The following is a 23,824-nucleotide window of genomic DNA, read 5'->3' on the forward strand; positions in this document are numbered from 1 at the left end:
AGAATTGTTTCGCCAGTAACATAATATACACTTTATTTTCTAGCACATGGATGATACTCCAAAACAGATCATATACCACAAAGCAAATCTGTGCAAATTCAGAAACATTGAAAGTATACCCTGCATTTTCTCAGACAATGGAATAAAATTAGAGCTCAACATCAAAAGTCACATAGAAAATTGTTTAACTTATGGAGACTGAAAAACACAACATTATAACCAGTGGGTTACTGAAGAGTTCAGAAAGGAAATTCAAATGCTCATGATATTTAACAGATATGAACATATAAAATACCAGTTCCTCTGAGATACAGCAAAAGAAGTACAAAGGGGCAAATTTATAGCTCTGAGTGCCTACATCAACAAATTGGAGAAATCACAAACTAATAACTTAATGATGTACCTAAAGCACCACAAAAATGAGCAACAATCCAAACCCCAATCCAGTGATGGAAACAAGTAACTGAAATAAATCTAGAATTTAATGAAGGAGCCCCACCCCCAAAAGAAACTATAGCAAGATCAACAAAACAAAGAGTTGGTTCTTCAGAAAAGTTAACCCTTAGCAAATCTGAAGATGGGGGGAGGGAGGAAGGGAGAAAGAAACAGAGAGAGACAGAGAGAGAATACACCCAAATAAATAAAATCAAAGAGAAGCATGGAAATATTATGACAGAAACAACCAAGATTATGAACATTATAATGGAATAATTTGCAAAACTATATGCTAACAAATTTAAGAATCTGGAAGAAATGGAAGAATTTCTAGCAAATATTGATGTACTCAAACTAAACCAAGAGGATTTATTTTTTATATTTTTTGAGATCTTAGAGAAATTTATTATTGATAAGTCTTCAGAAAATAGTGGAAACTAATCTTTCTTTTCATTTTCTTAATTTCTAGAGATCATTGATCTTAAAGTTCACTCATTTCATTCATTCAACACTTATCTGCTGACTACCTAGTATATCTTTCTTTTTCCTATTTATTGTCAAAGTAATGTATAGAGAGATTAGTTTCATATGATAGGCCTTGGGTACATTTCTTGTACTGCTTGTTACCTCCTCCCTCATTCCTCCTCCACTTTCCCCTTTCCTTCTCCCCCCATGAGTTGTTCAGTTGGTTTACACCAAATGGTTTATACAAGTATTGCTTTTGTAGTCATTTGTCTTTTTATACTGTGTCTTTCGATTTTGGTATTCCCTTTCACTTTCCTAGTTCTAATACCAGTATATACAGTTTCCAATGTACTCAGATAAGATTACAGAGATAGTGTAGATACAATCACAGGAAGGTGATACAAGAACATCATCAATAGTAGAAGCTACAGATACACATGGGACGTTGAAAGTAGTTACAACTGTGATATAACAATCATTTCCATAACATGGAGTTCATTTCACTTAGCATCATCTTATGCATTCATAAGGGCTATTGGGCTCTTGTGATCTTCTGCTGTGACTAGCCTAAACCTGTGCTAATTATTACCTCTGAGGGAGACCATAGAGTCCATGTTTCTTTGGGTCTTGCTCACTTCACTAGGTATTTTTTTTTCCAAGTTCTTCCATTTCCTTACGAATGGGGCAATGTCATTCTTTCTGATAGAGGCATGAAATTCCATTGTGTATAGATACCACATTTTCCTGATTCATTCCTCTACTGAGGGGCATCTGGGTTTGTTCCATATTTTAGCTATGACAAATTGTGTTGCAATGAACACTGTTGTGCTGGTGGCTTTACTGTGTTCTAGTTTGTGGTCTTTTTGGTAGATGCCCAAAAGTGGGGCTGCTGGGTCCTCAGAAGGCTAAACCAAGAGGATTTAAACCAAGAAAATAGTCCCATATCACATCCTAAAATAGAAACTGCAATAAAAGACCTCCCATCCAAGGAAAGCCCAGGACCAGGTAGATTTACAGCCAAATTTTATAAGGCTTTCAGAACAGAACACACTCCTGTAATGTTCAAACTCCTCATTGAAGTTGAAAGTGAAAGATCACTTCAGTACTTGTTCTCTGAAGCTAGCATAACCCTCATGCCCAAAATCAGATAGAGACCAGCAAAGAAAGAGAACTATAGACCCATTTCTTTGATGAACATCAATGCAAAACTCAGTAAAATTCTGGGCAATCAACCTCAACAACTAATCAAAAAACATACACTATGTCCAAATGGGATTCATTCCAGGGATGCAAAGCCACAGTGCCACTTCTAGTTTTTGAGAGGTTAATTGGAGATAGTCTCACGGGAACTTTTCTGCCCAGGCTGGCTTTGAACCCTGATTCTCAGGTCTCAGCCTCCTGAATAGCTAGGATTAGTGGCGCCCAGCTTCCTTTCAGGTAGTTTTATCTGTGTAAATTTAAATGACTACTGGCTTTACAATTTAGGAAAGTCCTCACATCCTATGTAGTAACTAAACAGTACAAACCAGTAAGTATTCTTTCAAACTACTATGTCTATACATTAGCCATTATTAGCAGCTGTACATAAACTGAATTATACTTTGTTTTTTACTTTTTAACACAAGAACAATCCCATCATGCTGTTATCATGACAATTTAACATTTAGTAGAATGGACATTATTGCTTTAAAATGTAACCATTTGAAGCTTTAAAATCTAATGAAGGATAATTGAATTTAGACTTTATTGACGGTATCTCCTAGAAAAATTAAACAAATGAATTCTAGAAATAAAATATACAAATGTTAAAAATAAGTCTCAAATATTCCACTTGATAGTATGTGTGAAGCTTTGAAGTAGAAGGGGGATACCTGGTAATATAACTGACTGTCCTTTAGAAAATTATTGGCACACAATTAAAACAAATTCAAGAAACTTTGAAAGAATGCCTAACACACCAGTTATCACAGAAACAGCTACTACAAAAGGCAATAAACAGTGAAAAAAAGTCACTGTGTTTGAACGAATGAATACAAAATGCTGCTAAAGATATAACATAATAAAAGTATGTTACTCAAAGATGTTGGTCATAGTGAGAATCTGGAACCAACCCAGATACCCCTCAGTAGACGAATGGATCAGGAAAATGTGGTACATATACACAATGGAATTTTATGCCTCTATCAGAAAGAATGGCATTGCCCCATTTGTAAGGAAATGGAAGGACTTGGAGAAAATTATACTAAGTGAAGTGAGCCAGACCCAAAGAAACATGGACTCGATGGTCTCCCTTATTGGGAATAATTAGTACAGGTTTAGGCTAGTCAGAGCAGAGGATCACAAGAGCCCAATAGCTATGCCCTTATGAACACATAAGATGATGCTAAGTGAAATGAACTCCATGTTATGGAAGCGATTGTTATATCACAGCTGTAACTACTTTCAACGTCCCATGTGTATCTGTAGCTTCTATTATTGATGATGTTCTTCTATCACCTTCCTGTGGTTGTACCTACACTATCTCTGTAATCTTATCTGAGTATATTGGAATCCGTGTATACTGGTATTTGAACTAGGAAATTGAAAGGGAATACCAAAATTGAGAGACACAGGGTAAAAAAAGACAAACAACTACAAAAGTAATACTTGCAAAACTGTTTGGTGTAAGTGAACTGAACACCTCAGGGGGGGAAAGGGTAAGGGGGAGGGGGGAGGGGGGTATGAGGGACAAGGTAACAAACAGTACAAGAAATGTATCCAATGCCTAACGTATGAAACTGTACCCTCTCTGTACATCAGTTTGATAATAAAAATTTGAAAAATAAAAAAATAAAAAATAAATAAAACTAAATACAAGACAGACTACAGAATGGGAAAGACTTATGCCAGCTGTCCATCAGTCAATGGCCTGATAACAGATGCTGGCAAGGAGGTGGGTGAAAGGAAACCTTGATACACTGTTGGTGGGAATGGAAATTTGTACTGTATTTTCAGCTGCATTTTCCACTCTCTTCTGTGCATTCATCTACACACACCCCTTGACCCTACTCATTTCAAGTACCTGTGTACTGTTTGTAATTTTCCAGCTAAAACGCAAAGACTAATTTCCCTACAAACAATAGGTAACTGAAGAATGTACCCATATTTGTGATAACATCTTTTGGGCCTAGAGACTTATAAACTAATATCAGCTCCTTCTTCAGTTTTGGAATTGAAATAACAATTAGAAATTATCAGGAATGATGCATTATAGAGAAGCATACAAATTCCTACTATCACTGGAAATACACCAGCTATTCTGATGTAACAAGCACAGGTGAGGTTAACATTACTTATACTACAAAACTCTCAACTTCGGCAAATACGTAGTTTAGCCCAAAACTGTGATTTATCTCAAATACCTAATTTCAAAGCAAAAGAATAAATCATGTAGCTGTTTTATAATAAATATCCTAAGATCAGCTCCAAAATTAAAAAATATTTTATATATGAATTTCTTACTCTAATTTTGAAACAAGTTTTCATTCAATGGACCACTTAAGTTGTAGTGGATAGTAACTCTGTATGTACTGATTACTTACCAAATTGGGGGGAGAACTACTGGGGTTTTTTAACTCAGGGACTGTGGTAGGTAGGTCAGTCCTCTACCATTTGATTCACAACTCTAGCCAATTTGGGGACAAATTCTGACTTCCTTTTCCTCCTAAGCACTTGCCTGATATGTGATACACCTACATTATGCTTCCCATCTTTGCGAGGATCAGGGCACATAGAAGTTTATCTTTATGAAAAGAGAAACTTTAATGCCTAGGATGCCAATCACAGTATCCCAAGTAGTAGGGTTTACACAGGTATGAGCTACTACACCAGGACTAAACAATCTTCATAGTATGATTTTAAGTAATAAAAATATTAGTGTTTAACCAAAAATCAAGTAATAATTAACATGATAAATGCTTTAGAAAATGGAATGTTTTCTTCAGCAGTCTAGTAATCAAAATTAAGTAACTGAGTATTTTGTTTAAAAAAATCCAAATTCTAACTAGAAAATGTAGTAAAAAAAATTCGTAAAATGTAGAAAATCCACTCAAATCCAAATCTAGAACAGAAAAAAAATTACAAGACAAGAGCCAGATATTATAAAACAACTCTTGGCAAAGTAACTTTTTATAAATACTTAGCCAGAAAATATAAAATACAGTAATTTACAGAAAAGTATAACAGTAAATAAAAAGTTACATATATTTGTATACATATATAACTATTTCTCTATAACTGTTTTTAAAACTTTGTGTGTATCTCCAAATATATGTATATGCATATTTATGTATGTATATATACATATGAATGTAGAATTAGGTATCTTTGGAAAGCTCTGTTTCTTCACTACTATTGCTGATGAAAAGACTGAAGGCCAAATTCATCCTTAATTATGTTAAAATAGAATTTTTTTCTAAAATTTCCATTGAGATTGATACATGAAATTGAAATAGTGGCTCTAACATTTATGTGTAAATTAGACAAAATTTATTATTTTCAAACCGTTCAAGATCAACATGTGCTGGGTACTAAGAACATAAACTCTGGAACAACTACTACATTTTGCTGCTATTCCATCATAACTACAACAGAGATAGACTGGCCAAGCACAGAGGGCTTGAAACACTCTAGAAAATAAGTGTTGATATATGTTATACAATATAACTAAATACAGACTAATCAAATATGAATGCCACTATATAAAAGAAGGATATTTACAGCTTATGGCACCAAATATTCTACTTTTGAGGTATAGCAAAGTTAATAAAAGTTTTAACTTCAGGAAAGTAATTTGGCAGTACAACAAATGTAATATATTCATGGGATCTGGTTCATTAAAACTTCTTTTAGCGTTCCACACCAAAAATACTCAGAAACACATTATTATTACAAACACTATTGAAAACAACTTTAGTTTTCAACATTAGGTGACTGTTGAAATTATGCTTGAGAGTATTTGATGACGCTCAGGATGTGAACTAAAGCAATGAAAAAATAGTAATTTTCTGAGACTCACAATTGCTTGTGAGAGAAATAGAGGCCTATATGTCAGCTCACTTTAGTTTCATTAAAAATCATGCCTTTCATTTTATTCTATAAAAATAATTTGAAATGCCATCAGTAATTATTACTATTTTTTTTCTTTTTGTGGCACTGGGTTTGAATTTAGAGATTTTCTTGACAGCTGGCTCTCTAACGCTTGAACCACACCTTCAGCATGACATTGGGCTGGTTGCTTTGGAGTTGGAAGTATCATGAATTGTTTTTGTTGAGCCTGCCAAGCCACCAATAGTAGGCTTGGGTAATTCTCAATGGTGTTCTAAAGTGTGTCTTGCTAATATATTCTGTAAATTAGTAATATTTTAAATAAAAATGGTTACTTTTTTTTCATTGATTTTCTTAAACAGTTTGTTGTTTTAACAATCCTGTCTGTCTCAGAAAACACTGGTTGTTCTTAAGCATGTATCTAGAGATGAAATTCTTCTGCCAATCCTTCCTCTTTCCCATAGCTATTCACTCACACTGCTGCTCGATGAGCCAAGTCCCATATGGCATTCTCTTGCTATGTCTTGGTATTGTAATAATCAGTTTACATTATGATTCACGATTTAATCTATTTCTCTAGTATGTCTGATTCTTTTTATCTGAGGTAGTTATGTCCTTCATATTCTCAAGAACACGGAATTAAAAAATGCTAATTTACAGGCGAAATACAGGGTTCAGTTCTATGAACTTTTGATCACGTTTTCCTCAACTGTAAAAACATAGTCTTCAGGTCCTTGTGATTAATGACAACTTTTCATGCATCTAGTGCTGATTTACTAACAGCAAAGTCAGGCTCAGTGGCCCTGTTCCAGGTCTGAATGAAGATCACTTAACACAGGCATTTCCTGCATAAAGCACAACTCAGTTTTGTGGCCATTAGGACGATCAGACTTCTCAGAATCCTCTTCAGGACTATGACTGGGGGCAACTGTGGACAGGGAAGGAAAACTCAAAAAGCAGAAAAGGAAGGAAAATGGGTCAACAGATAAACTGTAGAAAAGAAATCCTGTTTACAGTATGAGAATTATAACAAGAAAGTTGATTGTTGACTTCTTCAACCTAAGCTGAGAAAAAGTATGCCAGGTCCCTCCAAATTTCCGCCACTCTACACACTCTACACATCTGTGAATGATTGCAAAAGCACTCTGAGTGTTTTTATACCACATGGAAAAGTTCTCAAATATAGTGCATGAGTAATGATGATCAAGTCTGTTTAATGGGATGATTAACACGGAAATATGTGTCAAAACAACTTTTACCAAAACACTAGTCTATTAGTGCAGGACTCACCAAAATTTTCAACAAAGGCTCACAGAGAATTTCACTTCATAGGTGATAAAATTATGGAGTAATTTATATAACATAACAATATAAATTTCTGCTATTGGGTGTGTGTCCATGTGTCCGTGTGTGTGTGTGCATGCATGCACTAGTACCAACTAGAGAACTCTGGGCCTCATACTTGCTCTTCTTTTATGGATTTCATTTTTGAAAATGAATTGTTTTTTACACAGGCAAGTATGAACATATCATTCCATGAGCAATGAAAATTTTAGAGGGATTCTCATTACTTGGATGGCATTTATACAATTATAATCAATTTTTCTCTTAGTATTTGTTTTTAACATGCCATTAACCACTGACAATTCAAGGCTCAGTGGGTATGTTACAAAGAACTGGATTTTGAAATATGACAATCTCTTGTGAACTGCATTGAAGTTTAAAATATGCTACTGGAACACTAACTCAAAACCTGTAAAATAATCTGCTGCAAATTTGTACATGAATGAAGAACTTCTTGTTTAAAGTTTGGACAATACTGGAACTGTAATATTTGTAATGCAAAACCTTATTCGTTGAAATGACTATTGAATTGTAAGCTGCATAAGTATGTGTTGTTTGGCTTAGTAATCTTGGCTTGAATTCATTGCAAACATTACCAGCTTAACCAAAAAAATTTCATTTACACAACCATTTGCCAATGGTTGAGTGAGATTCAGTACTCTATTCCATTCAGAAGTTTCCATCACCACCCGACGTCAAGAAATTACAATGTCCTTTCCTATTGCTAAATTAATGAATATGACTGGGAAAACGGAAGCATTATTTGTGAGAAAATTTTATATGATCAAGTTTATTAGAATGAATATTGTAACTGATTAGACTTTCAGTTGTTTTGTATCAATATTTTTTAACTTCTTTGAAAAGTCTGTTGGTAGGGAAATAAGAGGGTCATTCATAGCATTTAATTCTTCAGTCCCATTAATTCCTTAAAAGAAACACCTGGCATTAACACGTGAATAAAGTTTATTTTTTCTTTTTGGGTTTATTAAGTTATTGATGAGTGAAACAGGTAAACAGATTACTACTCTCCATTGAGAAATAGTTTTCTTTACTTAGGTCACAAAATAGCGGCTCAGAAATTTACCCTGTTTGCAGCTGCAGGTCCTTTTTCATAAATGAGCAAGCTATTCTGTTTAGGTTTCCTCTAGCTACTGTGTTCCTTCTTGTGGTGTTTCAGTGAATGCATAACCTTGAAATGTTGGCAGTGACTCTCATAGAGCAGCTATCATTTTACCACACAGTAACACAATACTGCACCACCTTATTTATAAGACAGTTCATACTGCACCATGTCTGAAACTCCTAAAGAGAATCCCATTTCTCTTCTTGCTTTGGTATGTTGAATAAGTACTAGATTAATAAATAGGATGCCCCGGTACAGTACACACCGGTGGAGCTATTGCAGAGCTGCTAGCGTGTGGGTGCTGTGAGGCAGCGTGAAAAAGTGAGGATACCATATGCGACCCGCACTGCAGATTCGCCAGTTGGAGCCCCAAACAGAAAAAAAAAAGTTTTAGTTATTAGTATTTCATAGCTTAATATTTCAAGAAATACTTATTTTCTTTCCGGTCAGTTGCAGATTTCCTTTTAAAACGCTCAGATGTCAACTGGGAAAATGAATATGCCTAACCCAGCTTTCGAGTATGAGTACAGTGGTCCTCCAAACACGACTACAAGTTATTCTAGGGGCTGGGAAGGTGGCTTCGCATTAAAGTGCTTGCCTAGCCTGCACAAAGCCCTGGGTTCGATTCCTCAGCACCACCTACACAGAAAAAGCCAAATGTGGAGCTGTGGCTCAAGTGGCAGAGTGCTAGCCTTGAGCAAAAAGAAGCTGGGGACAGTGCCCAGGCCCGGAGACCAAGCCCCAGGACTGGCGGGGGTGTGTGTGGGGGGGAATGCTATTCTAAAACTCAGTTATCCTAGACCACCACAAACCTGGTGAACATGTTGAAGAATCTACTATGATCAGAAACATTCTATTTTCAATTTCTCCCCTCTTCAGCTACCACTCATCCTGAGTGTTAGAATCCCCCAATGGAGTCAAAAGGTACTTAAACATATGTTTCCAAGTGGAAAGTCAAGGACAGCAATTAATTATTGGAAGGTTTTCCAAATTCCTTTGCACACGACTTTTATAGAAATGTACAGCTCTAAAGCATTAATACAAATAAAAAGGTTAGGGTGAATCAGTTCAGCTTTATTAGCTTAATAAATGAGCCTGTTATATGTTTCTGGATGTCCAGCATTTGGATTTTAAAAAATTAAGTAACTGAAAACAGGTTTTTACTTGGGGGGTGGGGGTTCTAATTCTATACCATGAAGCTGCAACATGCTTTGTCAAGGGGGAAGTGAGGCAAATGCAGAGAAGCAGGGAGAGCGCGCAGTCCTAATACGCAATGTCCATCTGTAAAAACAGAGCCAGGTAACTTGAGGGGAGTCAGATCCTCGAAAAATGACAGAAGTGACACTGAACAAGATGCACTATACTCAGAAAGGGACATGTTAAATTAAAATTCCCTCGTAGAACTAAAGATAAAAAGTAAAAAGAAAATAAAAATTAACAAAATAAAATTTTCATAATTCTACTTCTGATTAAATTATTAATTGAACCAAGGTCTTTCTTTTTGTCTTTTCTTTTTTGTATGTCATGGGTCTTGAACTCAACGCCCCAGTGCTGTCCTTGAGTTCTTTCGCTCAAGGTTACTGCTCTACCATTGAGCTGCAAGGACACTTTCAGTTGTCTGGTGGTGAACTGGAGCCAAGAGTCTCACCAACTTCCTGCCTGGGCTGGCTATGAACCATGACCTCAGATCTCAGCCTCCTGAGTAGCTAGTTGTACAGCCATGAACCACCAGTTCCAGACACAAAGGTTTTTCAGTAAGATATTTGCAAATATGTTTGCAATGTAATTTGATAGAATTCACTCCCTTCTATTATATTCTCTCAACCCCCATCCACTTTTCTCTATTACAAATGGTATAGGGTGAATTTCATTACACTATCTTCATATATATTAAAATAAGGAAAATTATTATTGACAAGAACTGGCATTTGTAGAATGCTAATCAAAAATACGTTCATTCTACACATCAGGCAACCGTTTTCATTTATTGTCTTCAGAAGGATTTTCCTATGGGCTCAGATGGGCCAACATTTTTTAACAGAAAAATTAACTCAAAGGCATATGTCACGAACATTTCAAAGTTAATATTAATCATTAATCCAGTAGTAATGGTAATAATTTGACTTGACTCATCATTAAAATGGCATAATATACTTTATGTCTATCAAATAGCAAGAGGATGTAGTGGGCCTTCTTTAATTATCTTAGCAAAGCACGCAACATAACCTACTAGCCTACAGATCATTTAGAATAATAATAAAGAGTGTCACAGAAAATTTACTCAGCCCTTCTAGATGTATTTAACATGTTTTAATTCTCATGTAAAAAAATAGTTGATACAGACAAAATCAATTGAGGACATAACTCAAATATATTTTTTAAAGCTTAGATGATGTTTGGGTAAAGGAAAATATTTAAAAATATAAAACAGTTTGTATCAATAACTAACATGTAGATTTAATAATATGGGTGGTATACAAGTAATTATTTGTTACCATAAATATTCCCACCAAAATATACTAATTCTAGTTAGGTTAAACTGTATTTGAAGCCCTCTCAGGAGAGAAAATATTTATACTGGTTAACATTGTAAGTTTCTGAGTAGCAATCAAGTTTTGAGGGCCAACACTGGCTTAACTTTGTTAGAAAAAGAATTATGTTTTATTGAAATATGTTTGCCCAATGATAATAAGGAAAACATCTGTCTGTTATATATTAACAATTATCGTACTTTTATTACTAGCCAACTTATTTTCTTTGAATGTCTTAGCAGAAAACAATGAAACAGATGTGGCAAATTCCCACCAGAGTTTAGTACTATAATCAACAACTTTAATATTATTTCCATCTCTATCTATATCAAAACATTTAGACTACTTGTTGTCTTTTAAGATTTAAATGGCCTATTAATACATTTACAAATGTACTAATAAAAATCTCAAAATATTAATAATGCAAAATATTAAAAAATCAAATATAACAAAAGAACCTAAGACAATTTTTGTAAATCATTCTCTTATACTTATATTAAATGACCAAACGTTTTGTCACAAAATAGTCACATATGAAAGTTATTTGTGCACTTACTACAAATCACATCCTCCCATCATATTTCCTCACTTAAAAATCCAAGTTTTCTTCTTTTCTTCAAAACAGCATTCTTTAGGCTACTTTAGTAACTTTGTAAACATACACACACACACAGTATATTCATTACACATGAATTATGCATCATTTAATATTTAGCTGGTCTGAAGCTTAATCACACTGCACTCCTTGTACACGTCTCTTGGCCCTCTTGTTTCTTTCAATGTCCCTCACAGTATTTTTTTCTCTCTACTTCCCCTCTGTTCTTTAGAAGGCCAGAAAGAAACATTTCAACACACTTGTAAAAATGTTACTATATCTGCCTTGATGTGACCCAGGACTCATTCAAAAATGCAGTAAAATGGGCAAGAATACAAATTATCTAACTTGTGGTTCCATAGTCCAAAGTATAATTCACAAGCTATCAATTATAAGACGAAATCCTTTCTACTTGGTCGTTTCAGGTTACCTTGCATTACGCATTTGTAACACATAGGATTCCTTTTTCATTGTTGTTGTTTTTTTAAAGAAAAAATCAATTTAAATAACTGCTTGGCATGGCAGTGTAGGCTTTGAACCCTCTACACTTGGGAGGCAGAGGCTAAAGAATAGCCAATTAAAGCCATCCTCATACATTTAGTACAAACCTATTTCAAAACGAAATGAAATGAAAAGGGCTGGTCATGCATGTCATGGTACAGGACTTGCCTAGCATGTAAGATATACTGTATTCAATTCTCAGCTTCATCAGGGGTGGAAATATGCTCACTATGTGTTCAATGGTAATTCTTCCCAAATAATAACATGGCCATGGAACTCTCAGGGTGATTTTAACTGAATAAACAAAACATCAAGCTGTGTTAAGTAAACACACACATAAGAGACATGTTGAATATGAGAATGTATTTTTAACTTTGTCAACTGGGTGGAGTTCTTGATGACTAACACACTTCTGGTTTTCATCATTTTCTAAATTGCAAAAGCATAACAAATTTGGATTCATTACTTTTCTGAGATTTAGGTACTCATAAAAATTTTAAACTTGTTGTTGAGGAGCCTGCATAAATACGTTAGGCCCTTTGGGAGCCAGCAGCTCACGCTTCTAATCCTACCGACTCAGGAGGCTGAGATCTGAGGATCGTGGTTCAAGCCAGCCAAGGCAGGAAAGTCAGGTGAGGCTGTTTTCTCCAATTAATCAGCAAAAAACAGGAAGTGGCGCTGTGGCTCAAAGAGCACTACTAGCCTTGAGCTAAAGAGCTCAGGGGCAAGCACCCAGGCCCAGAGTTCAAGCCCGATGACCAACCAAAAAAAAAGGAACAAAAGATTCGTCGCCATATTTTTTAAGCTGTGAGAATTATATAACCAGAACAAATGCATACTTTTCTTGTTTAGTAGTACTGTTTTTCAAAATTCTTAAAAAACCTATTAGTTTTGGTTAACTGTAAATATAACTTTATGCAAATTTTAAATTTATATTTCAACTAGAACATATATGGGTTATCAGTATTAACATAAGAAGTGTATGAGAAGAATCACTTTTATAATCCTGGGTAATAGGTCATATATCTGAAATCAACATGAACATTGTGCTGAAATTCCAAGTGTAAATTTTGCCCTGAATTCAGAATCTGATGAATCATAATTAAAGTTAAACTGTCATTTCTTTCAACAATACCTACAAATTTCAATTTTGGCTTAAAATAATTTATGGAAAAAAATTTTAAACCAATGCATTCTTCCAAATGACAGTTGCAGACATATTAGCTAACCTCAATATTCTAAGATTCCTAAGCTATCATGAGCCTGACTCGAGAGCAATCAGCAAAGGTAAGCATATCTGGTCACTGCTGCTTTGCAGCTCCAATGAAAACCAATGAAAGGTATACATAGAAACAATGGCTCTGCTCTGTATAGGAAATCATGAGCTGTGATACTTTGGAAACACCTGTAATGTCTGTTTTATATCTAGTAACTTGTACTTTTAGCCACTGGGCTGGCTTTATGGTGAGGACCAGCTGTAGTATTGTAGAGGAAAATGTTCAAATCTCTATGAAGAGGAGTAATACTATGGTTGTGCACTGTTTACTACCCATTATTTCCTGCTCATGACCCATTCAGATATCCATAGGAAAAGGCCCATTAAAAATGGGCATCAATAAGACCAACAAATAGATCAGCCATGGACTCTGAGCTAAGTACTAGTCAACTCTGGTTCATAGCACAGTAATTTTTAAGTATTAGGGTAGAGCTATAATCAAAACAAAAAAATGACAACACATAATTTCAAAGATGCTTTGGAAAAATCTGTGCAGAGTGCGAATCACAGGAAACTCTGGAGCCTATAGCAAAGTATCAGATCTGTTTAGTACTATCAAATAGATACCGTACTCTGGGAGGTATCACTGGCATTGACTGCCTTGACAGTCTGCTGGTCTCTCCATCTCTATCTAGATTTAGGTCACACTACTCAAAGACCCTTAGGTAAACTATTTTACATACATGGATTCCCCATATATCTTCCATCAGACACCGCAGCTGCCACTGTGGCAAAATGACCTAGCAGTGTGTAAGTACCGGAGACCTTAAGTAACTGGACATTTTGTGCCCCATATCATGCTCGGACATGAGGAGCTAATAAAATGTGGAACAGGCTCTCAGAAGAGGAGCAAAACAAAGCTCAACAGAGAGCTGAGGCCCAACCTGCAGGGGAATATAAATTTAGGAAATATAACTTCGGTTCTAAATGTCCCAGTTCTCTCAAAACAGAGTTTCCCTCTGAATAGTGTTTAGCTTTGAAAGTCTGGGAAGAAGGAAAGAAGTAAAACTTACTTCAGAAGATCTAAACTATAGAATTGACTTTTTCCTCAGACCTTTAGTATTTACCCCTAGAAAAGATTTTTGGAATATTTTGGTAGATTAGAGTTGGAGAGTGTGGGGTGGAGGGGATTCTAACTTGGGAATTCCTTTGCTGTTTCGTTATGCTTAGTATATTTTGGCAGTTATTCACAGTCACCATAAATATGACATCATATGGCTTAAAAGTCAAGTACATTTTTGAATGGTTCAGTGCACGGAAGAAAGAAACCTGAGTTTAGCCTCCAGAATCAGGTTCTAGACCACATGATGTGGGTAAAAGGGAAATTTCGAAAAAGTTCATATAGGATTTGATCATGCTGCATAGGTGGACATGTTTGACCACAGAAGGAGTTATCAGCAGGGCAGGTATGAAAAAAAGTTAATCTCTGTTAGCTCTTACCCACCTGTCAACATAACCCACAATATGGCTACCACCAAAACAAACCAAGACAAACCAAAAAAATCCAAAAAAATTCCCAAGAATGGATAGCTAGACGGTCTCAAGTTTGTGACTACAGGAAACTAGCTGCACTAAAATGTCCCAGTGTCTCTGAAGGCTATGTAAGCAATGTCTTTAAAGGCATCATAGCAGATGCTTTGTGATCCTCCTGGAACAGAAGACAATGGGAGGCTATCATAAGACAGTGTCTCATTATGGACCCCTGGATTCTAATGGAAAATACTTCACTTTACCTCACCTTCAACTGTACAACTGCAGAATATAAGGACAGTTAGTCGTGATTTAGACTTGGCACTTCAGCAATGAGAACTCCTGTAGTTTAAGACAACAGCTTTGATACTATAGTGTGGAGTACATCTTTTAACTCCTTTCCTCCTTTTCCTATACATACAAGTAACAAACCGTCAGAATTTTAATGTAAACAATTTTTCTTTTTTTTTTTTTTTACCAGTCAGGCTTGTCCTTGCTTGTGTGCTTCTTGCTTGAAAAATAAAAATGAATTATGGTATATTAATTCTATTAAGTAATTTACAGCAATAAGAATGAATATGGAAGATAGCAAGATGAGAAGGTTTATCTGATATTATTATGATTAAAAAATAAATATGATATATTTTCTTAGAGTATCACTGCTGTCATAAAATACAAATGGAGATAAGAGTCTCTTACCTTTTTCCCGCCCAGATTGGTTTTAAACTATTATCCTCTGGTCTTGGTTTCCTAGCTAAGAGTACAGTACAGGCATGATCAAGTCACGCCTGACTATGACTAAAAGTTTAAAAGGCAGATATCATCAACTACTGGTGAGACTGTACTGACTGAAATACTAATTGCGAGTAGTATTATCTTTTATTATAGTGTTCTTTTAACACTATCTCTTTGGAAACAATCATAGTTTTTCGTAAGAATAGGGTACTCTATAGGGCCCAGATATTTACCCCAAAGAAATAATAACATACCTTAAAATGAGTACCTAACTGTTCAAAGCAATTTTAGTTCTAATAATCAATAAAAAGCAACTTACATGTTCTTTAACAGGTGAAAGAAACAAGCTACAAAAACACAGACAATAAATATTTATCAACAATAAAAGCATTAAATTATAAATGCAAAGCCAAAACTAAATACAAAAAAATGCTACGTAAACAACAAAAAAGACTATATAATATATGGTTTCATTATGATATAAAGTTGAATCACTTCTATAGTAAACTATATAAATAAGTGCCTTCTGTCGCAGTATTAGTGAAGGAGAAAGGGGAAGTAGATGGTAAGACTGGAGGGCAAATGGAAATTTTGGCATGGTGGAAGTACACCATACCAGAACTGTGGTGGTAAATTTATGGGTTTATGTTACTAATGTAGGGTAGATTGGGGATACTTTGAAATCAACTTGTACATAGGAGACGTCACAGAAGATTTAATATCTTCTCACCAGAGGATACTTCATTTTGATAACTCATCTTACAAATCTTACTAGAATGTCTATTTCTCTTCTAGAATTTCTGTGATCCTAGAAGTAATTTTTCAATGATAAATCTTCATGTTAATGATAGTCTATCTGGAGTACAAATGAAATCAGAGTGTATGAAATATAGAATATACTCTCTTCAACATACAATATACTTGTCAAAAGGTAGAAAATCTCTTGACATCTCCTTTACATGTAACATCCAGCCAGTCAAGTCTTCAGTGACTATAGTTCTTCATTTTTTTTCTTTTCATTTTTCTAGATAGGGTATCAACAAGTAGCTCAGGTTGGCCTAGAACTTGTGCTCCTATCTGTCTTTAAAGTGCTGAGGTTATTAGGTAAGCAGACATTGAGCTAGCTGTGTATATGTATGCATGCACACGTACGCACACGTACACACACACAAACTTTCCTTCCATCTTTCTCCCTTTATCATTTGTTCAAAGGATTCAGGCTTTTTTTTCTATGTCCCTGATGCCCTGTTTTCACTATTAACCACCCCCATGGCCTGTAAGTAGAGTCCTTTCTGTTGCCCTCACTTGTCTTTCAAAATGTAAATCTCTGCTGATAAACTTCCCACACAACTAAGTATCCAACAGAGATTTCTTTTGGAATTTTATAAAGTAAACATCCAAAAATTAATTCCTATTTGTTATTTCTTCCTGTGCATAGCCTCAATCTTCCTAGAATTTGTCTTAATTCTTCATTTGTACCACAATTTTTATCTGGTCCTTAATACCTGTCTTCATAATCAAATCCTGCTCTGAATTTTTGAGTTTGTTACTTTCTTATTTCCAACCTTTTGTATTTATACCCAGGAATATTAACTTCCCTCTTGCCAGTACATGTTTCTAAGTTTAAGAATCTTGTATTTTGTATATTGCATGTACAATATCTAGCATAATGCTTACCACAGTCATGTAACAGATGTTCTCTTAAAATCTTGATAGATGGACAACTCTCAGAAAACAATGTAAACTATCAAAATTGACCTAAACAAAATTTGAGTAACTAGGATATTAAAAACCTTTCAAATTACTATATTCATTCTCAAAGGTCACATTGTTATATGTGATCTTTTAAGCTTTAAACATGAAATACTTTTCATGCTACAAAATCCCTTTACTTTTTAACTTCTTTGTATTAAGCACTAGAAGAACTCTGGTTTCAGTAAGGGAAAAGTAAGTCAAATACAAACCAATACAAATACAAAAACAAAGCAATACAAATGGGCATAAATTCATAAATATATTCAAAAATAACAAAACCGTGACAAATTTAGCAACAAATTAATTATATTAGGACAATCCAATACACAAGTGTGGGCCTATACTCGTAATTCATTAATATAACAAAATTATGTCAAAGGAGGGAATGTTAATAGTACTATGAATGAACTACTATTTTAAAACAATAGCAAAAATGATTTTATAAAAGGAAAACATTTGGGGCAGAAGAAATAAGATAGGAAATTAAGTCAAGTATAAAGTTGCTACCTCAAAACAGAGAAAATTTCTAACTGGGTAGAAAATGAAATAAAAGCAATCTACATAATATAAAATTCAATGAAAGTCTGGAAAAAAATCAATTTTCCCATTGTTGTTAAAGGCTGAACAAAAGTTTCTCAAATGATACCGACATGCTAACTGTAATGTTAAAAGTGCAATCCAGACTTGCCTTTGTGATTAAGTTATTACAAACCTTAAAATGGGTGGTCATGTGGGTGGGTTATGTGGGTAAATGCAATCACAAGGGTCTGATGTAAGAGAGAGGCCAACAGGCAAGTCAGGAGAGAAGCAAGCGTGGGAAATGACTCAGAAAAGGGACAACGGCCAAGAAAAGCACACAGGCCACAGAGGACAGAAAGGCGGGAGACACGTGTCCTCTAGTGCATCCAAGAACTAGTTCCTGACAGTAGGAAAGTGGAAAGCATTTGGGCTTCTGGCCTCTAGAACTGTTAGGAAGAATACATTGTGCTGCTCTAAGACACAAAACTTATGGTTCTTTTTATAGTGACCTTCAGAAATTAAGACACTTTGGAAAGACAATAATCTGTTACGTATGTAAATAAAAATATTTTAAAGAGCAAATAGGAATCATGTTGTATGAAACAGTCATTTCCATAAAGAAAATATTTGTACATCTGTCTGAAAGAAATCTGCTTCTATATGAGAACCTAGGTATCATAACTCGCACACACAAATTTTATTTCTTTTAATCATCTTCATGATTAGGAATTTCACAAAAATAAAAATGGGAATATTTGATCTAGCAAAGACCAAGTGCAAATTGGTTTTTAAAAAACATAACAGCCCAGGCAGGAAAGTCCCTGAGACTCTTATCTGCAATTCACCACCAGAAAACCAGAAGTGGTGCTGTGGCTCAAGTGGTATAGTGCTAGAGTTGTGCTGAAGAGCTCAGGGACAGTGCCCAGGCCTGGAGTTCAAGCCCCATGACTGACAAGTAACAAATAATAATAATAATAATATCAGAGTAATTTTCAAAACAAAAAATAGCAGAATCAAGGGATTACTACAGTAAATACTTCACAATAAAGGATATAAAAACAATAAATAAAAGAATTAATAAAGTAACATACCAGAACCAATAACTCTGGGATAAAAAGACTCTGACATTCATAAATTTTTAGCATTGGTCAAAAGACCATAGCATACATAAACTTCACTATGGGTATATCACATATGTTAAGTTTTTAAATGATAAAGCTGGCATAACTAGATTACTAATCTTTATTTTTTCTAAAAAATAAAGCAAGAATCTCTAATTCCAAACCTTAAGAATTCACTTAAATCTGATAGATGGTACTACAAAATAGATGAATGAATTTTTAAAGATTTAGTACATTTTACGAATACAATGATTTTGTTAACAATTAATTTGCTTAGTAAATTTAAACTGAGTAGTAAATTTAATAAAAGGAATTTAATGATGAAACAAAAAAGGAAATTGTTGACTTAGTGAACAGTAAGAACAGTATACAAGGAGTTTGCAAGCACTTATGTGAAAAGAAAAGAATATAAATTTAAATTTTAAATAGAAAAATTAAGCAGGATAAGAGAATGCACATGGGAAGGAATGGTCCAAGGATATAATGCACAAAGAATGAAGACTTAGAATATTTGATGAACATGAATTACCAATACAAGTATAAGCTGATTTAAATTTTCTGAAGTACAGCTGAACAATGAATATTCGAAAGTCTTGAAGTACTTCAGATGGTCTTAGACTCAGTTGAGCTAGCTAGTCTTCAGAAATTTAAAAATATTATGAAGAACAGGAATACAGAGTATTAATTAAAAAGATGAAACAATCTATATATAGTATTGTATTTTTGATTATTTAATATTTGCTTTAATAATCCTGTAATAAAATTTGAAGGAAATATAAAAATTACTTGAGAACTATTTTTAACTTCATGATGTTTTCCTAGCTCATAATAACCTGTATTTTTATTTTTAGAAACATTTCAAATACATTATATTAGATGATAATTTCATATAACTTTTTCTGTTAGAATTAATGATAAATATCATATAAAATGGCTTCACTGTTCTACTCATTAAAATGTAAAATTCTACAGATATAAAATAATGCCGTGGATAAAGATGGAAGACAACTGGCAAAAAGGGTAAAGTATGAGAAACAAGTGGTTAATATATTTACATTACTCAACTCTCAATGTTCATCAATAACCTGCTGTATCCCCAACAATATTCTAGTCAAGTCTCAGCACAGCAGAGAAGAAAGTGGAGTAGAATGTTGTTTCATGGTACTTACATCCATTGGTAATGATGGGTAATAAGTAAAAGATACATAACTTCAGGCAAGGATTACTGCTGTGACCAGAAGAGACTCGCATTGGAGCAGAAGAATATTACCATAAGATGTGAGTGAGAGAGTATTATGTTTAGTTAGAACACTGGGAATCGTTCTTCCAAGGGGGTAACACTGAACTGGAATGTGAAACATGGGTCTTTCTCCCATTCATCAGTGAATATCTGGAGGAAGCAAGCAAAATAAAAACAAACAAATAACAACAACAAAAAAAAACAAGTGGGAAGGTAATGGGTCCCAACAAAAGTTCTTTTTTTTCAGAAGTGGTTGGAGTACCTGCAGAATATATGAGAGAAAATTTACATAAAAACCAGAAAGCTTCAAGGCCAAGTCATGATGGAATTTTTAAATCATCTTAGGAGGTTAAAATTATTTTTTCAAATCATTAAGAAAAACACCAATATCCCTAAATAATTAAAAAGAGAAACAAAGCCAAATATAATAGTTCATGCTTGCAATTCCATCATTTGAGAGGCTCAGGATGAATAAAGAATATGAAGCTAGACTGAGCTACACAGACAACATGAAGCAAATAATGGTAATAATAACTGTACAAATAAAGCAAAAGAAGACAGATTGGAAACATGGAATTGAAATAAAATACAATTATTTAATAGGTACGTAGAATTTCAATCTAGAGTCAAAATATAAGAAAATTAAAATAGCAAGTTATGTTTCAATTTTTCAAATTACCAACTGATTCAGTCATTTCTATTGTAAAAATATGATGAAGACAAAATATCAATAAAACTTATGGTAGCAAAAATGTGGAAAATGTACATCAAGAAGTTATAATTTTCAAAAACCTGCAGAATATTTTTACTATGGAGACTTGGAAGTCAATGAAATTATATTTTCAATCAAAGTTCAATGAGATGTCTGGTGCTGCTTATAAACTCATTTATAGTGCATTCACAAATTCTGATGATGGTCCTCCCAAAATTCTACCTGTCGTTATTGCTACACCATGACATATGGCCTTCACACCTTTTCCTTATTAGTTTTCCACAGGGGAGGAAGGGAGATTTCCTTAGTATGAATCAGTAAATTATTAGCACTCAAGTTTATACTTATTTACTTCCAAATAATAAAATTCTAACTCCTCACCATGCCCCATTTTCTCTGGCTTCTGTTCTACTTTAAAATCCTCACCTGCCATATTCAACTCACACATTATTTATTTTCTTTGAACATGCTAAAACTCATTCAGAGCCAAAGATTCTTGCTTTACTATTCCTTATCCCTGGAAAACTTGATCATCTTCCTTTTTTTACAGCTGAATGCAAATGTCCTCCTTTCCTCTCCCATGTTTAATCAACTCATTTGTTCCTTCTTTGAAGATATTTCCTCTTGCTATCCTAGCTAAAATATACTACTTCCTAAATCATTATATTCCATGTCCCATTTTTATATAGTATTTGTGCTTATGTAAAATGGGTTGTACATCTATGTCTCCTTCTTCCTCCACAATAATATGAGGTGTACAAAGGCAAGGTTTCCATAGTCCCAACATGCAGGACAAGGCATGGTTTATGACACTTCTCAATAAGCATTTAGTTTATTTAAAAATTCTTTGATATATAATAAATGAATGAATGCTAGAACATAAATTACATAAGATTAGTAAACTTCATGTAAACTACAAACAGTAAACAATATGAAAGGAACATACACTAACATTAAGAAAGACAACTGTAGAAAGTAGACAAAACGTGTGTAATTTCTACTTTTAGAAAAGACAAAAAATTAAAAAGTTAAAAGTATAATAAAATAGATTTAAAACGTTATTTTTCCAAAGTGATATGAGAATGCAAAAATAATTATGAAATTATGGGCTCTTATCTATAAACATGTATAAATGTTTGTAAAATGATGGCAAGGCAAATGTAAAAATACACACACATTAAAAACAGAAACAGAAAAAATAGGGTTTGTAATCAAAACTTGAAAATATAGAATAAGGATATTTTCAGAATATGCATTTACAATTTAGTCTCATTTTAATACACTAACAGATGTATAACAAATTTTACTGAACGCTAAAAACAATAAGCAGAGTCAAATTAAAATCTCATCTGAATGATAGTATTTTCATAAAAATAATTGTCAGAAACTTGGCTTATCTTTAAAAAGTATAATATGATGAGGCAAAGAGGAAAAATAAGCTACCTATCCACTTCTAGCACAAGAGGCACTAAAAGGCAGCAGCAGTTATTCTTCTGAGCAGATCATTGTGTCCGATTACTAAAATAAGTCAAATCCATAATGAGACTGGAATTGTCATTCATTTCCCAAGATCCCTGTAAGTGCTAATGGACACAATTATCATATCAAAACATCGGCATCATATTAATGAAGGTTAAAAAGCTGTAATATCAGGCCAAGCATAGTGCTGCCTGTAATCGCAGCATTCAAGAGTTTGTGGCAGGAAAACAATTTTGAGGGAAGTCAGGACTACACAGGAAGTTTGAAAACAAAAATTATTTCCAGCAACATAGAAATGCTGAAATTAAAAAGAAACTGCTACAGTATTTTAATACAAGTTGATTTGTCTTGTTTCAAACTTTAAATATTTAACTGAAGAGAAAATATTGTTCCCTGCTAAGTAAATTATCTATATTCCTTTAGAAATAGCACAGGTTTAAAAATATACAGGGAGGTGTGTGTGTGTGTGTGTGTGTGTGTGTGTGTAACGGGGCTTGAATTTAGGGCCCGTTCAGGATTAGCTCTCCACCAGGTGAGCCACAGTTCCACGTCTGGTCTTTTGGTACTTTATTGGAGATAAGAGTCTTAAGGACTGATCTGCCTAGGCTGGCTTCAAATGGGATCTTCAGATCTCAGCTTCCAGGGTAGCTAGGATTACACCATGAGCCACCAAACACCTAAACCTACAGGGAATTAAAAAATTATCTCTACTCATTATGCCATTTTGATTATGTATATATATATATATAGATAGATAGATAGATAGATAGATAGATAGATAGATAGATAGATAGATATGGGTGACCATAAGTCCTCAAGAACTTTGCTTCTTGTAATCTGTTGAAAAAATGGTCAAAATTTAGAGCTGCATTACATATTGAGGCAATATATGTTAGTAATTAATCAAAATAACAATAAAGTCTGACTACAACAGTAGTTTGTTGCCAACTATAGTTTAATTATCTATTCTAAGAATATTACTATCTCATAACTAATGCACTAGGTGACAAAATGACCTGCTTTCTCAGCAGTTTAGATATCTCATGATAAAAATCTGAAAATAAAGGATTAAAAATGAAGAAAATAGGGGCTGGGGATATAGCCTAGTGGCAAGAGTGCCTGCCTCGGATACACGAGGCCCTAGGTTCGATTCCCCAGCACCACATATACAGAAAACGGCCAGAAGCGGCGCTGTGGCTCAAGTGGCAGAGTGCTAACCTTGAGCGGGAAGAAGCCAGGGACAGTGCTCAGGCCCTGAGTCCAAGGCCCAGGACTGGCCAAAAAAAAAAAAAAAAAAAAATGAAGAAAATACTTTGTTGTAGAAAAATTCCTTAATTTTATTTGCGTCCCAAAGTTATTTATAATATTTTCTTATCCATACTTATGTAACTGAATAAACATGAATTTTTTTAATAGAAAGAAAAAATACAAAAAAAAG

At 34.2% G+C, this 23,824-nt stretch overlaps 1 protein-coding gene across 3 annotated transcripts in view; it reads right to left on the minus strand.

Moving 5' to 3' along the window:
• Positions 1-23,824, minus strand: part of Nova1 (NOVA alternative splicing regulator 1) — a 127,017-nt gene that overhangs the window by 47,722 nt on the left and 55,471 nt on the right. The gene's annotated exons all lie outside the window — the stretch shown is intronic.

This window comes from Perognathus longimembris, chromosome 14 (genome assembly GCF_023159225.1).
Source record: "Perognathus longimembris pacificus isolate PPM17 chromosome 14, ASM2315922v1, whole genome shotgun sequence".
NCBI lineage: Eukaryota > Metazoa > Chordata > Mammalia > Rodentia > Heteromyidae > Perognathus > Perognathus longimembris.